The 16,548-nt window shown below is 34.6% G+C and overlaps 1 protein-coding gene across 7 annotated transcripts in view; it reads right to left on the bottom strand.

Moving 5' to 3' along the window:
• The window catches only part of LOC134842076 (potassium channel subfamily T member 2-like), a 115,153-nt gene that overhangs the window by 81,986 nt on the left and 16,619 nt on the right, over positions 1-16,548 (bottom strand). The window lies entirely within an intron of this gene.

Below are 16,548 nucleotides of genomic sequence, written 5' to 3'. Positions count from 1 at the left end.
CCTCCAAACATGTCAGTCAAAGTAGGTATGACGTCATTGTAGCTGACGTCATCTAATGCGTCACGTGACATACTTTTCCGATGGCCAACGTCTAAGAAGACCTCATTCGGCTGACCCAACTTGGGACTGTAGTCCTCGGCCGGCGCTTCTTTCTCCGATCCGAGCGATTCACTACTCCGAACCAAATTATTTTCTTCATTCAGATTTACATCCGAGTCCGAAATCAGAGTATCCGATTTCGTTTTCTCGAATCCTTCAATTTTTGAGGAGTCTGAAGCTGTGAAGGGTAATCTACTGGAGGTAGAATCACAGACGGGCAAAGAGACTGTAGACATTTAAGAAATCTGTTTTAGACTGGAAAAGTGGTCAAAAAGCATTATTAAATATAAACAGGAATATAATAGGGATAATGGCTCTTCCTTCCATTAGCTTTCAGTTGAGTAATCAGAATAATTGACATTAAAATGTCTGTTATAAAGCGCCATTGGGACGCTGAAAATATTTAGATTCAATTTATGCCTTACTAATCAGGAATATATGGTAAATAATTCTCGTTTTTAAAGTAAATCAAATTGCAGGTCAATTTTCTGCGGTCGCTACTTTGAAGTATTTAAATGACAAAATCAAGGTTTTTCAAAAATGATTATCCAAACTGTTTGAGATTGATTTGCGGATAATTATGACGAAAGTAGCTGATAACGCTTGTATGTCACGATGCGAGCTCATAAGGTAACACTTTCGGTAAGATGAAGTTTTGAAGATGATCTAAAAATTTGATGAAAAACAAGCCCCAAAGAAAAAACAAGTACAAATGAAAGTTTGGCTTCTTTTGGGGGAAGAGAGTAGCTTATTCTTCTTGACAGTGCAACAAATAAGTGTCAAATTAGGACTGACGTCCAAAATGGCCCGCTTGCATTACTTGTCAGCGGAAATCATTAGCAGACTTCACCAATAAGCAAAATGAGCCTCGGAGAATTTTTATCTTCTTCCCTAATAAAAACCAGAGGACAGGAGATAATTTTTGTTCGAATTGGCGAGCTAATCACAATTGCTAAGTAAAACTATTTCCAATTTACGACAACATTGGACGTTAGTTAGATAAATATGCCTTGAAATTAATACTCTCTGAATTTGTTAAAAACGAAAAAAAAATTTAGTTCGAAGTGCGATGTTAAGTGAAGAGGTTGCGAGTTGTGGCTATAAATTTACTAAAAAATTATCAAAAAATGTTTCAAAAACCGTGCTAGTTTTTACTTGAAAGCGCAAAAGAGATCAAAATCTTAAAAATTAAACGGAAATGGCATCAATCAGCTATAGCACACAAAAAAAATTAACTACACTTTGCTAAGTGCCCATGTCATGTGTTTCATAAAAGAGGAAAGGCAGAAAAACAATGCTGGCTGGAGTTTTCATCATTTTCCATATATTTCCACGTATTATGATAAAAGTAATACCCAGAACTTTGAAATAGTTATAGCTAACTGCAATGGTAAGTTAGGTTAGTAGGAAATGGGACAAAGTGACCATAAACATGCATAGTTCCTTTGGTCACGCTTGATTTGAAAATAACTAGATGTTAAAATTTAATTCAGAAACAAGGAATTCAAAGTGGGTAGAGATTCAGAAACTAATTGGAGCTGCAGGTAGGGTGATCTAGGTAAAAAGGTCACGTGCGAAGGGTTAGTTTTTCCTTCCAACTTTGCCTGCAAACCTATGATTTGCAACAAACGAACTGATTTTAGTACTTTGATGTCTTATCTTTTTATACATTCTTGTTGCAATGCAGTTGCGTATTTAGGCCTTCTGACTACCCAAAAGGTGTTTTTCAGGCATACATTTTTGGTGACCGACGCCAAACACTTTATTTTATAGAGGCGCCCGCCATTGTATACCAACTTTGAGGGAGGGAGGGGGGTGCTGAAAAACGCAACATTTTGGTCAAAACTTTCCACGAGTCAAAACTTTCCAACTCTAAAAACGGAGTTTTTTGGCCTATTATTTTGAAAGTTTGCCAATAAATGGTCTTTATAATGATCACGGAGAGCTCGGTAAATGAATATGACAAAGCTAAAAAAAAAGACGACGAACTTTCGAAAAATTTTCAAAAATCCACCCCCGCACCTCTCGAGAAAATGCTAGATCCGCACTTGGTGCAATGCAAATAAATGAATTAAATTAGTTTTTCTTTTGTCATGTTTTCACCTTGACGATAAAAAATTATAGCTCAGAAAATAAATTAAAAACTACTGCGGCTGCCTGCAAGTCAATCTATTTTGTTGAGGTAGAAAAAAACAAATGCACTGTGGTTTGTATTTAGTTACCTAGCAGCGAGGGAAAATAATTTCGGGCCAAAAAGATTAGGATAGAGGGATGTGATTATTGGCTATTTAAATTTTTCACAAAAACAAGAATTGGCGTGTATTATGGAAAGCCAACTACCAAAGATTACTTCCTTATATTATCTGCTCTCTAGCAAATTTAAAATTTGTTTTGAATCGAAATGCGAAAAGTAATCCGAATACTCGCTATTTGGAGTCTCATTATTTTCACCCTGAATTACAAAAAATGGTCGTTAAAAAACTACATCGGACATAATGGATCTTTAATGAAACCGGGAGAACCTACGAGTACAAAATCATTCATAGAAACTTCCCAGTGTTTAATAAGGATTCTTAGTTCCTACCTTCTAATATAATCTATTCAACTGTTGTTGGGCTAGTGAATGAGGTGCAGCGAGGAAAAGCAACAACATTTCATAAAACGCTTATTCCTAGTAAAAAAAATTTAAAATGAAAAACCTTTTTATAAATGTAGAGTAGCATAAGCTTTCGCGGGACCCACAGATGCTTATTGTAAGTCCCTGCATGAAGAAGATAACAATGAAGCATACCGAAAACACAGCTCCGATCTAGGGTTTTCACATAAGGGGATTTTTGTAATTTGAGATTTTGTCGGCCTTTTCAGTCAGAAGCTGTCTGAGAAAACGGTCTAAAATCCATCTGACCACAAAAATGGATTTGTTTTGATGCGCAACAAATTGTGTTTATTGGACAAAAAGTGTATATATTGGCGCTGTTGGAGCCTTCGAAACAATTTAAGGTAGCGGTTTGCCAAAAGTTGATTTCTGAAAATACTACTAAATGAAAATGGTAGAGCCGTTAGGGGACTCTTTCGGTGGCGAGGCTGTCGAATTCCTGAGGCGAATGCGTGCGCCAACCACGTTCCCAATCTTGTTAGCGTGGGTGGTGATTTGAAATTCAAAATCTTCAATGTTTCGATTTTCAATTCACTGTGAATTTAGTTATTTGAAATTAGAATATTATAGAATGCTTTGAAAACTCAGTTTAGATTTTTAAGGTACTTTTTTGTATAATCAGAGGTAAAACAGTGAAAAGAACAAGAAGCATTCTCTTCTTGATTCTCTCAATTTTCACTAATTTTAAGAATGGTTTATGAACTAAAATTGGTTTTGAAACTAAAATGAGAAAAACAGCTCGTAGCGGGTTTTGATGAACCGAAAAACTGTATAATCATAAGCAGTTTCTGAATGTGCTAAAAATATAAAGCGTGTTCCAAAAAACACCAGGGTGCAAACCAGCGGCTAATCTCCAGTCTCCAGACTTCCAAATTTGCAACTATGTTTGCTCCGCGACAAAAATTACTAATTAGTCTGGGTAATCTATTAATAGTCGCAGATCAAGTCAAAAAGATCGAGCTCGGTCGCGATCATTTGAATATTATTCGCGAAATAATTTGAAACTTGGTGAGAAATAGTAGCGACATAACCTTAAAATAATAGCTTAATAGTTAGAATTTGAGTTTCGTTAATTTAGACGAGAGTTTTCCATTGTTTCAAAATCAGTCAGAAAAGTTAGTTATACATAAAAACGTGACAATCTGTTTTTTGTTCCGACTTTCGATACGAAAGTAACGGAATATTTGTGCTCGGGGTGGGTTTTTTTTTTCTTCAGACAAATTTCGACTTTTTAACTAGCTATTTTTGACGGAATTTTTTTACATCATTCGAAAGCTATTGTTGTACTGAGCTTAAATTGGAAAAGATATTGCACCTGTGATCATTTTTCGTAAAGTTATGAGGGTTTAAAGATTGCCATTTTGGCCATTTTGACCAATTTGGGACAATTAACGCGCGATATAATTCGCGCTATTAACGTGTAAGCGGAGATTTAATCCGTCTTATAAATCGTTCCAAATTGGTTGAAAGAAGATTATATGCCGTAATTGATTTGTTACAACGAGCGAAATCTATCCTTTTGTACTTTATATGGCGTGTGGGGGGATGATTTTTATGAAAAATTTCAAATTTTAGAATTTTTTTTTTCATTTTGTTTTATTTAATTAAATTTTTTAACGTTATTACTGCTCCATTAACATTAAAAGGCAGTCGCAACATTCAGGGCCTCGCCCTGATACGAGCAGTCTTGTTTACTTTTGGATTAGTTTGTCAGTAAAGCAACGACTGTGAGGCCTAAATACCAATAAAATTGATCATAACTTAATTTTAAAAAAACAGTTGAATCAAGGCTGTGTCAAGACAGCTCTTGTCATGAAAATTTTTTTTGTTTCTTTTGTTTTCCCATTTTGCTCGCTTTTTATAGATATCAAAAGTTAGGAATTTATCAGATTTCCATACACGTTTTACATCCAAACCAAAAGTCCAATCTGTATACAATCAACTTTAGCAAAAACATTTATAAACATAAGCATCCTCTGCGGAGCCCTGAACTTTTTTTTACGAGGGGTCTGGTTATTTAGCCTTGCGCTAGTTTTACTACTCATGAACGCGCTATGTTATGAGACTCGGTAAAAAATATCTGTCAAGCAACCCAATGGCCAATTTTTTCTTGCGGTGAAACCTTCGAGTATCCAAACGAAGTCCTTGAATTGAGTCTCGGCGTGCACTGGGAAAACACGTTTCCAGAAGCCGCTCGTTCTCTGTTTTACAATTGTCTATGAATTTGAAGTCAGCTTTTGAGCGCTGTTGTTTCCAATCATCGCTGACGGCAAATAAAGGAGAAGTGTCCACTCAGGAAATCTACACCGCGAAATTGTCCTTTATCTCATTGCTGAGTCAAGAGACGCCAATCGAGGAGTCCTTTTGTTCCAACCTTGATGGTTCTAAACAAATCCTGAGAGAGGCGGGCAGAGCTAAGGTTGAGATTATTGTGATTATTGTTGAGATTGTTGAGATACACAATAATAAAGACCATCACAACGAGCTTTTCACGCAATGAACCAAATTAAAGGACCGATGGTTTTTCATCCTTTAACCGGTTTCGTGGTGTGTCGAGAGGTTCCATCTAACTCAATAGTGTTTGCCTTGATTTTTTTGGAGCATGTTTTGAAAAAGTAAATTGTCTGACAAAACTATTCGAGGAATTCCTTTTCGAGCTATGAAAGGACGAATTGCTGTGATGCACTTGTCGGCAGCGAGACAGTCTCGTGTCTCAGGATGTGTCGCTTGTTTCGTCAAACACGTGGACAGGCATTTGTAGTTCTTCTCTGTAAGAGTTTTATCTACAATGAAGAAGGGACCGATATAGTCATTTTTGGAAAGAACGAGCGTCCTCGTTACCAGGCTTCCCAAATCTGAATGCAGTTAAATTGGCAGTGGTGATTGTCAATGCAATCCCTTGAAATTTATGACATTGGAAACAATGTGTGCTACTTTGTTTTAGCGCTTGGTGAGGCCCTTTCATAAGCAGTTTTCGTTGTACATAGTTGCGGATGTATTCCGTTCCGAGGTGCATGCACTTTTTGTGGATGTGCTCCAGGTTCATTTGACTTGAACGCTTTTTTGCATGAAGAGTGATTGAAAACTCAGAACATTTTTAATGAAGAATTTTAAAGGCGGCCTCGACTTTCTGGAACAGTCCCATCCAGCAAAAAAGAAAAAACAGGCACGCATTTTTCGAAAATTTCTTTCGCTTGTAGTTTCAGCAATGGTCAAAAAACAAAGTTTTTTTACTGAAATGAAAACGAAACTTTAGGTAAATCGGTATTGTATTTTGAAATAGATGATCAGTAAGAAAAAAAAATAAGAAAACAAAAAATGAGAAGTTTGCAATTTTTTAAGTTTCATTCGCTTGTAGTTGCTGCAACTCTTCAGGAAACGAAAGACTTTCACTGAAGTTTTGCATATACTGCGAGCAAATAAATTTCAAAACAAAACTGTGTTGTGTTTTGAACAAGGGTTTAGTTACTTTTTTTGGCTCAAAAAGTTCAAAACCGTTAAGTTTAATATAACTGACTTACTGTTTGGCCCAAGTGTTGTTTGGGTTAACAAAAAATATCTAAATTTCAACGCATCAATGTTATATATTTGGGATACTAGTGCTTAGCGGTTTATAAAACTCAATTCATCATGCAATGACTATATTTCTATAAATATGTTCACAACTTTTCACGATTTTTAACTTCGAAAAACTTCAATTTTTAAATGATGGATAACAAGAAATTTAACTTGAAAGAGAGACAAATTTTTAGTTTCAGGGAGATTTGGTTTTATAATAGCAGTCTTGTTTGTGCGATGTACAATGAACGAAGCTAACTGTTGTGAAAAAACTTGGAAAGTACTTGGGGTTTCCCCTCACACTATTCGCTCCTCTCAAATTTAAGTTCGACGCTCAAACACTCATTTATCTTTTTAACATGCTTTGCTTCTAATTTTTAATACATTTTGCTTCTAATTTGTATTAGTTTATTGTTTATTAAGTTTCATTGAAAGTTTCGTTACCTGAGCTCTTCAAAATTTTGAGGGTACCTCAACAAAAATAGATATCTCAAAAAAACACAAAGTGGGGACCGGCAAGGGGTCGGATCACTGAGAAGAGGGCGAGAAACCCCCCCTAAATCCGCTACTCTTTCTTATATTAGCTAGAAGTTGTAATTAGCAGTTCGAGCCTCTGGATTGGCAAACGCGCTTCACGTATCGGCTAAATTGTTTTTAGTCCATGGGGGTAAAAGTTACGGGGGCAAAAAGTAGGAGAGGCAAAATGCCAATTGATTTTGCCAGTGACGCATTTTTATGAGGCGCGAAATGTGTTATAACTGTTCAAATATTAATAATAATAACAAAACTCCGCAAAAACTTGTAAAACTTTTTTCGCAAGATCCATCTCTTAATTTTTTTGATGCAAATTTAAGTTTTGGTTATATAAATAAACAATGACTCTAAATGACGCTATATTGGTATTTTTTCAGTTAAGTGATTTTTGAAAAAAATTGTTCTCACAATAGTGGCTTATCTTGAAACCAACGTCAGTTGTGTTCTAAAAATTGATGTGATGATAGTTCAATCTGGAATGAAATAAGTGCGCAGCAAATTTTAAATAATTGATGATCAGAAGCAGCCAAAGTTGGTTTATTGTAAGCAAAATTACCGCACTTTTGCAATAAAAAATCAATACTCGAGAAAAGTGAAAGAACAACCTCCCGCACGGAAATTGATTTGTGCAGCTTTTCGCGTCTAGTTGTCAAAACAAAACAAAAGAGCTCCAGGTGATGATTTAAACTGAATTGAAGAAATGAGAAAGAGAAAGAGAAAAAATTAACAATTCATAGTCGAATATTGCAAGTTATTAGTCACGAATATTGCAAGAATAAGTTATTAGTCACAAATTAAATTTTAATGATTCATTACTTTCTTGGTTCAATTTTTAAATAACAAAAAAACTGAAACATAAAGCTTGAAACGAATCAGTTCGAAATAACTTTTCTACAACAAGTTTAATAACACTCAGAAATCAACTAAGACTTCTTATTCAATGTGTAAGGACAAAAGTGACGAGAAAGTTTCTTACAAAGTGAATGCTTATTTGAATACTACTTGTCAATTTGAAAATATGTTTAATGTTTATGTTTCTTATTTTTCAATGTATACAGTTGTGAGATTTGATGTTGAATTTTTAATCAGCCATCAAGAATAACTAAATGGTTCTCTAAAATCTATCAATCAGACAAGATAAAGATTGAATGCCTATAACTTTATAGTTTGCGTGCAGTAAATCGATGTATTAGTGAGTTACCATATCAGTAAATCTAATTATGAAACAATTACGTAACATTTATTAATATGTACGAAACCGGTTGCGTCGTATTCAGTACTAAATCCGCTTAGAATCAGCGCATCGAGGAATTAAGTTGACCAATTTTCCACAGATAGATTGCAATACTTCAATTCTTTAGCTATGTAATTAAATTTACAACAATGTTGCGGATAATTCATGGCAATATAACAAATGAAAAACTTTACTTTGTTACCTTGAAAAACCCTGAAAAAGTTGTTACCTTGAAAAACACATTTTTAGTCAACTGGACACATTTTTGACAGTTTTTGGCTTACTGATCAGGTAATTTCAATTACGGTTTACTGATCTGGTCTTCCGGTTTTCGGGTTGCTGATACATCGCTTTACTGACCTGGCAAATAAAGGTTTAAAAATTTAAAACTCAGGCTTTATCTTCTGAGAAAAAAGTCCCACTATCGCAATTTTTAGTTCTATTTTCAACGATTACAAAAGAGATTTAAAAAGATTTTAAAAATTTCCTGTTAAAATCATAACTTGAGAAAAAAATGTAAAATGAAGATTTCGAGCGATAGAACGAAGAAAATTGAAACTCGACTTTTCAATAGCGAATAGATAAAAAAAAATAAAAAGCATATAGTTACGATGTTCTAAAGAAAAAAATATTGTCCTCTAAAATACTCAGGATGTTTGTTAGGTGAGAATAAGAAAATTAATCAGTGAACTGAAATTAATATTTTTTGACAAGAATAACTGATTGATAATTGATTTTATGGCAAAAACTAACACAATTGTTTTTTTAATTCATTTTTTTCGCTGCTAAATAGTTTGGTTTTTGAACCAACTAATTGGAAAAATTGCAGCCCCGTTATTCTCAACAGTAACCACGCCTTTTTATATTAATTCACATCAATTTGTGGACGACCAAACTTAAGATATTTAAGATTTCCTAGCCGCCAATATTTGATATTTCATGGAGCGTGAGCAAATTTGTAAAATATACCTACTGCGCGCAATTTTTTTTCAGTCTGGGGATGTTTTCGTGTTTTACGGGAAACGCAATTTGAAAGTTTTCAAAAGTTTAGCAAAATTTTGCATCCTCAGATTCGGAAAATCCATTAAAATTTTTGAGTTCTGCGCGAAACCCTAAAATTGGTGAGGCGACAATAAGTAACAGGCGACAGTTCGTAACCTGCGACAATTCGTAACAAGCGACAATTCATAACAAGGCATTGGCAAGTAGGATATGCTTGCTCCGCTTCGCTCCGCTGCTTTTACATCGGATATCTTTAACTAACCCCCCCCCCCCCCCCGAATGGTACCTAGTATGGAACGCCCTCCACCTATAAAGAAATAGTTCAACTGTTAATCATATGAAATTTTGAAATTAGTAACAAATCTCCCACCCGCGCAACGTTTGCAGAAGGGAAAGAGGGAAAAAGTTACAGAAATCCAAATTTTTTCGCGCTATAGTGATTTTGGGGTGAAAATAATGTTTTTAGCATTTTTGGCAGGTTTAATCGGAGTAGTGGCATTTTAAAGCTTTCCTGTAGGTCTAGATTTGGCCACGATTAAAGTCGATAGGTAAAGAGTGGTAAAAGCTACGTGGCTAAAACAAAGATATAAGATTTTTTCGCTGCTGATTTGCTGGAGTACTCTAATTGCTAATACTGTAATTTTTATGAAATTCGTAATGAAATTTTAAAATAAGGGTAGTCTAAACACAAATGCCCACCCCACGTGAATTCTATAAATTATTTATGAAGCGCACGGATCATTTATTTTGACAGATAACTTTGAACTGTAATGCGCAGCAATAAATCATCTGAAGGTTGAATTAGTACAGGGTAAAAAAGACCTACTAACCAATAATTCTGGTGTGAAATGTTTTTCCAAATAGCAATTTGCCTTGTGACATGTGTTTGTTTATGAATGAAAATAGTGTCAAATAAGTTGCGTGAAAAACATATGAGCAGCTGTGAAGAACGTTGAAAAGCTGTTATCAATTTCTTTCGTGTCTCGACAAGAAAAACATTCTATATAGTTTAGCAAGTTCTTTTGAGGTTATGATATCGCTGCCTTCAAAGACAAGCAACCCATTATCGAAAGGAAATTGATTAATTGAGGACAAATTTTTGAAGCACATCCAACACAGAGGGTTAAAATCAAAAACGAGTACAAAATCAAGTATACTGTTTTGTAATGAATATGAGGGTTTTGCATCACGGTACTGATCTTTGAGTTTTTGACTAATTTAAAAGAATTGACAAGAATAATGATCCGACCACCTCGCAAATGAGTAACTTCCCGAGTTAAAGTCATCCGAACTTCGATTCATGGCCGAACTTTGAAGTTCATGTCGGTGTCAACATCAGACCCTAATTGAACAGTCGCGACTAGATCATAGGTCGCAAAAGGCTGGACACGAGGTCGCTAAAGTCGGGAGCTGAACCGTAAGGGTCGTCTGTCTATGCCAAAATTGGTCACGAAAATCTAGACATATCGAGGTTTCATTTTAAAACTTCGAGCATGGAGTCCACACAAATGGCATAAAATGACATACTGCGTTCACTGTAAAAAGGACTTTGTATGCCTGGACAAAAAATTGCACCTGAGCTCATAGAAAAGTTCAGAAGCAATAGCCAGTCTGAACAATTATTCGCATATCAAGCCCTGAACGTTCCGACTGCCTTTTAAGGTTTATGGAGCAGTGTTTGATTTAAAAAAAATTAATGAAAATTTCAAAAAAAAACAGGGAAAACCTTCGAGTTGATTTGAAGTTCATTTGAAATTCATTCTCACGACACGCTATGTAACATTACGAGGCCAAACTGTGCATTTTGTGCATTATAAGCGAATTCCGCAACAAGGATGCTCCTTTTGTTCTTCTTTTGTTCTTTACTTTCCTTTGATCGTTCCGACAAAATTTTCACATGTTTAAAGACTTGTCTCTGGAATCCAGGAACATACAGACACAAACTTTTGCTCCTATCTAGTGCACAGTTTGGCCTCGTAATGAAAAACAAAATTGAATGCTCAAATAGCAAAGTATTGAGAATTCACATTAGCATGCCTCATAAAAATTTCGGAACAAATTCTAAGAGGAGCAAAATTGCTCGTATCAAGACAAAGCCCTGAATGTTCCGATTGCCTTTTGAGGTCTATGGAGCAGTAAAAACGACAACAAATTAAATGAAACCATTACGAGGCCAAACTGTGCATTTTGTGCATTGTAAGCGGATTCCGCAACAAGGACGCTTCCTTTGTTCTTCTTTTGTTCTTTACTTTCCTTTGATCGTTCCGACAAAGTTTTCACATGTTTAAAGACTTGTCGCTGGAATCCAGGAACATACAGACACAAAATTGTGCTCCTATCCAGTGCACAGTTTGGCCTCGTAATGACAAAAAAAATGAAATTAAAAAAACTCATCAATCATCCCCAAAATCATCCCCCCACACGCCTATAAAAAAAATAAAGTGATAAATTCACTCCTATTAACAAAACAATTATGGCAAATAAGCTTCCTTCAACCAATTTAGAACAATTTCTCAGACGGATTAAACCTCCGCTTATGCGTTAGTGCGAATTATATCGTGCGTTAATTGTCCCTCATCGGCCAAAATGACAATCTTTGCAACCCCATAATTTTACCAAAATTGATCACGGGTGAAATATATTTTTTCTCATTTAAGCTCAAAACAACAATACTGTTTGAATTAGATTTAAGATTTCCGACGAAAATGACTAGTTAAAAGGTCGAAATTTGTATGAAGAAAAAAATAACTGAGCTCAAATATTCTGTTACTTTCATAGCGAAAGTCGGAACAATTATCTCTCCGCTTACGCGTTAACAGCGCAAAATATATGGTGCATCGATTGTCACAAATGGCCAAAAGTGGCAAAACTTAAATCCCCACAACTTTACTTAAATTAACCACAGGTGAAATATCTTTGAAATTTAAGCTCAAGACAACAATAACTTTTGAATTGTCTTAAATAATCAGTCAAATTGTTAGGTAAAACGTCAAAATTTGACTGGAGAACAAAAACCATCAAGATCACAAATGTTCCGTCAGTTTGTTCCGTCAGTTTCAACTTGCTGTTCATTTGAAACCGAATAAATCTTTAGTATTTCACAACATCAGTAAAATTATTACGCTGCATCATTGCCACATGAAAGAAACTGAAAAAGACAAATTTTGAAAAAAACTGTTTTGCCCTTAAAGAAGAAGAACTGAATTAGAACGGTAACGACTCTCGATAGCACTGATTTAAGCCACTTGCAGTTTCAGTCATTAAACAGACCAGAGAATTGCGAGCAAAATCGGCCAAAGTTTGAGTCTTCAGATTGAAAAAATATATATATATCAGTTAGGTGATCAATCTTAAACATGGCACACCTTAAGGGTAAAACTTTGAAAATTCCGACTGCCGCTAAAGCCTGTGGTATGGTTTCTGGCAACTTTTTAAAATTTCTACCAATAATACTAGTACAAAACAGCATTCATCGTTCATTTAAAAATATGCTGCAAGCAGAAACTTTGAAAATAGTTTTTTGTTAATTATCATGAAAAAATCTGCGGACAACCGCAAATAATTCAGATAATTTACCTCATTTGTCCTCAATTAGTGCAAAAAACAAAGGGCTGTTTCCTCATTGTTAAACTCTTCCACCACTTTTAGTTCCAGCATGAAAAGGACGGAGTAGTGGTTCCCAGGATAATTTAGAATCAAAAAAGAATTCAATGAAAAAAATGCATTGCAAAGATGAACTTATTTTGATTTTGTTATCTCTGAGTAAAGCTGGTTTTTCTCAATAATGACTCGATAAATCTTAGAGTTTACATTCTCGCAATTACAGAGACAATTCACAAAAAAAACTGTCCCAGATACATTGAAAAAAGATAATTGTCATGTTTTTTGTGAATCGTCGCTAGGACTGAGGAAAACTAAACTCTAGGCATATACCACTAAATCGAGGCATATTTGAATAAAAGCAAACTTTTCCTAGTCAGCCATTCAACTCCCCTGTTCTATCCCTAAACAGTTCCTCTCTAACACCGCTCAACAAATTATTACCTCCACCCTTGCCTGCGAAATTCGGTTTTGTTTAAGAAAACTGTGGAATGAAGTGTTAAAATGCAATAAACTCAAAAAGTAGAGATAAAAAACATATATTTTTAATGTGAAATGCAACTTATTATGAAACGTAGAAGGTAGCAACTGCGCTAAACAAGATATGAGGACACTTTGAAACAAACTATTAATTTCATGAACACCCTCTCAAAAAATCCATTATAATCGATAATAATCAATTATACTGAATTATAGTGGCACAAAAAATATGGGGTTTTTAACCTATTTTTAATGGATTATACTCGATTATAATGGATTACATTGGCACCAAAAATATAAGAATTATTTTCCATTTTAAATAAATTATAATAGTTCATAAAATCACAAAAATTGATCACAGGCGAAAAACTTTTTAAATTTTGAGAACAAGACAACAATATTTTTCTAATAAAAAATAAACTACGCCAAAAATTGCTAGTTAAATATCCAGAAATTGTCTGAATAAAAACCATCCCGAGCACAAATATTCCATCATCTTCTTTATATCATTTGCGACCAAAAAGTGCCCTCTTAGCGCGAAAAAAAAAAGAAAAATAAGAAAAATTTTGAATATAAATCGTTTTCCTGGTTGGGCAGGAAATTTTGAGGCATATATACTTCTACCGACCAACAGTTGAACTTTGTTTTAAAGGCGCTTGCCCGACATAGAGTCGCCCTCTATGATTTTGTTAAGTTTTACTTGAACTAATTCTACGAATAAATGAGCTGGGTGGTGAACTCATATCCTATTTCATACCGTTAGCTTAGCAATGAAGCAACTCACCCCGGGTTGACATCCATAGACCGAAAATGCTAATCATACAATTTCATACACTTAGTCCATGGAAAAATGTTAGTCATAAAAATTTCATACTTTTTTGCAAAATGAGTTCAATCGAAGTCTAGAGGTATTTTATTGTTGTTTTGGTATTGAAATTGGTATCTATTTACTAAAAAAAATGCTAATCATACAATTTCCATATATGAAAAAGGCTAGTCATACAATTTCTATTTATGAAAAATACCAATCGTAGACCTTTCATGCTATTTTTTGTACGTATGGAATTGTATGGAAAGTGTATGACTAACATTTTCCATATTTGGAAAATCTATGGCTAGATTTTTTTCTTACCACTTTTTTATATTTTTTTAATGAAGAGATACCAATTTCTCATTTTGCAAAACAGTATGAAATTTGTATGACCAGCATTTATCCATAGACTAAGTGTATGAAATTGTATGATTAGCATTTTCGGTCTGTGGAGGTCAACCCGGGGTCAGGTGGTTCATTGCTAAAAGAACGGTATGAAATAGGATATGAATTAACCACCCAGCTCATTTATCCGTAGAATTAGTTCAAGTGAAACTTAACATAATCATAGAGGGCGGCTCTATGTCGGGCAAGCGCCTGTAAAACAAAGTTTGACTGTTGGTCGGTAAAAGTATATATGCCTCAAATTTTCCCGCCCAACCAGGAAAATGATTTATCTTCAATGTATATTTTAACTTCTTGAGCGTTCTGATAGCTTTAAGGACTGAAAATTGAGCTGATTTGTATAGAAACCCCCTAGGATAAGATTAAGAATTGTTCTTCTTTCTCAGAAGAATTTACTATGAGAAAAGAAATTATCTCTGGTTTTTTCTTCTCTGTAGTCTTCGTCGTAGTCTTTGTCTCATTTTGCTGCATTTCTAGTTTTAAAAAAATCTAATCATAAAATTTTCATTTATGAAAAAGTTCCAAATTTACAATTTCCATAAAAGAAAAAATGCTATTCATACAATTTTCAAAAATGAAAAAATGCTAATCATACAATTTCCATATATGAAAGAATACTAATCATAGACCTTTCATGCAATTTTCTGTACGTATGGACTTTTATGGAAAGTGTATGTTTAGCGTTTCTCCATAAATGGAAATTGTATGACTAGCATTTTTGGTCAACCCAGGACTCTTGCTGAGTATCAACCAAATAAGTATTCTCTTGCTGTCACAAAAAGAAAAGAACATTTTGACGAGAAAATTTTTTGGAGATTCCAAACAATTCCTGTTCCAATTTCAAAGAAAATGGGAGATATTTATGCTTCTGGTGTTTTTTGTGTTCATTCAGTTTTCGTCAATTGAAGCAAGCAATTGTTGTTCAATTTACTTGGTGTTTGTTTTTGTTGAACTTTTTTTAACTATCCGACACCAATTAAGGGGAAGTTGGAACAATCAGGGTTTGCGCTGAAATTTGAGCAGTCTTGTTTTTTCCTTGTTGTTCGGATTTTTGAAGAAAATGGTAAAATGGGTATGCAGTGTAAAATATTTTATTCAGTCAGTGTTCGATTTTGAATTGGCACTTTCGAAAGAAATTTTTTATACCCTCAATTTGAAATATTTTTATCTGGAGCTGCAATTGAAAAAAAATCCACCTGTGATTATTTTTTTCTTAATTAATGGAGTATTGAAAACTGCTAGATAAGCTAAATTGGGATAAGTTGCATTCTGAAAACACGCATTTCAAAAAAAAATGAGACTAGCCATCTGATCCTATTATAAAATTTCAAAGCCTATTGAATTGTTAGTGACATCTTTTGAACAAACCGTATTTTCCATTGAAAGTCAAGAAATAATGCATGCTCAAATGTGTGTTCATGTATTTTTTTGAAATCGTCAAGTCCCAATTGAATCACGCTTGAATCACAATTGAAATTGGCCAAGTATAAAAAAAAAATCATGTATCGACAAACGACGTTTAAGCGAATCGAATGGCCGACTGTTTGGGAATAAATCGGAACACTGCGTATACAATTGTGCGACGTGGGAAATATAAAAACTTACCAAAATTTGGATCATACAATCAAAAAATTGAATGAAGAAGTTATTTTGGGCGCTGTTGATATTCTGGAGGGCAATCCACTGATGACATTGCAGCAGGTGAATTTTGCGTTAGGAGCGGTCTTACCAAAAAAAAACGTTTTACCCAACATGCACTTTCAAAAGCATTAGAAGGGAGAATGATCACTTTCAAGATTGCGAGAGATTGTCCGGCAGAGCGTAACAGCGAAGAAAATATAGAAGATCAATACACTTATACATTGTGGATCAAGAGACCTGACGTCATAAGTTCGCGAAACAATTTTGTGGATGAAATTGGTGTAAATATCTTAATGCGGCGTACTCAAGGGCGATCTGCTAAGGGTGACAGAGTTTAAAGAAAAATCAGTGCCCAGAAAAGACCCACTGTTACAATCTGTTGTGCAGTTTCCATGGAAGGTCTTTTGTATTATCAGGTAATTCAAGGTTGAATGAAGAAGGAAAATTTCAAAAGTTTTCTCGAAATTCTATGTGGAAACATTATCCTTGACGAAGGATACGTTGCTGATGAATTTTGCATTTTTGACA

Source organism: Symsagittifera roscoffensis, chromosome 1 (assembly GCF_963678635.1).
Source record: "Symsagittifera roscoffensis chromosome 1, txSymRosc1.1, whole genome shotgun sequence".
Classification (NCBI taxonomy): Eukaryota; Metazoa; Xenacoelomorpha; order Acoela; family Convolutidae; genus Symsagittifera; species Symsagittifera roscoffensis.
This window is presented reverse-complemented; position numbering and strand designations above follow the sequence as displayed.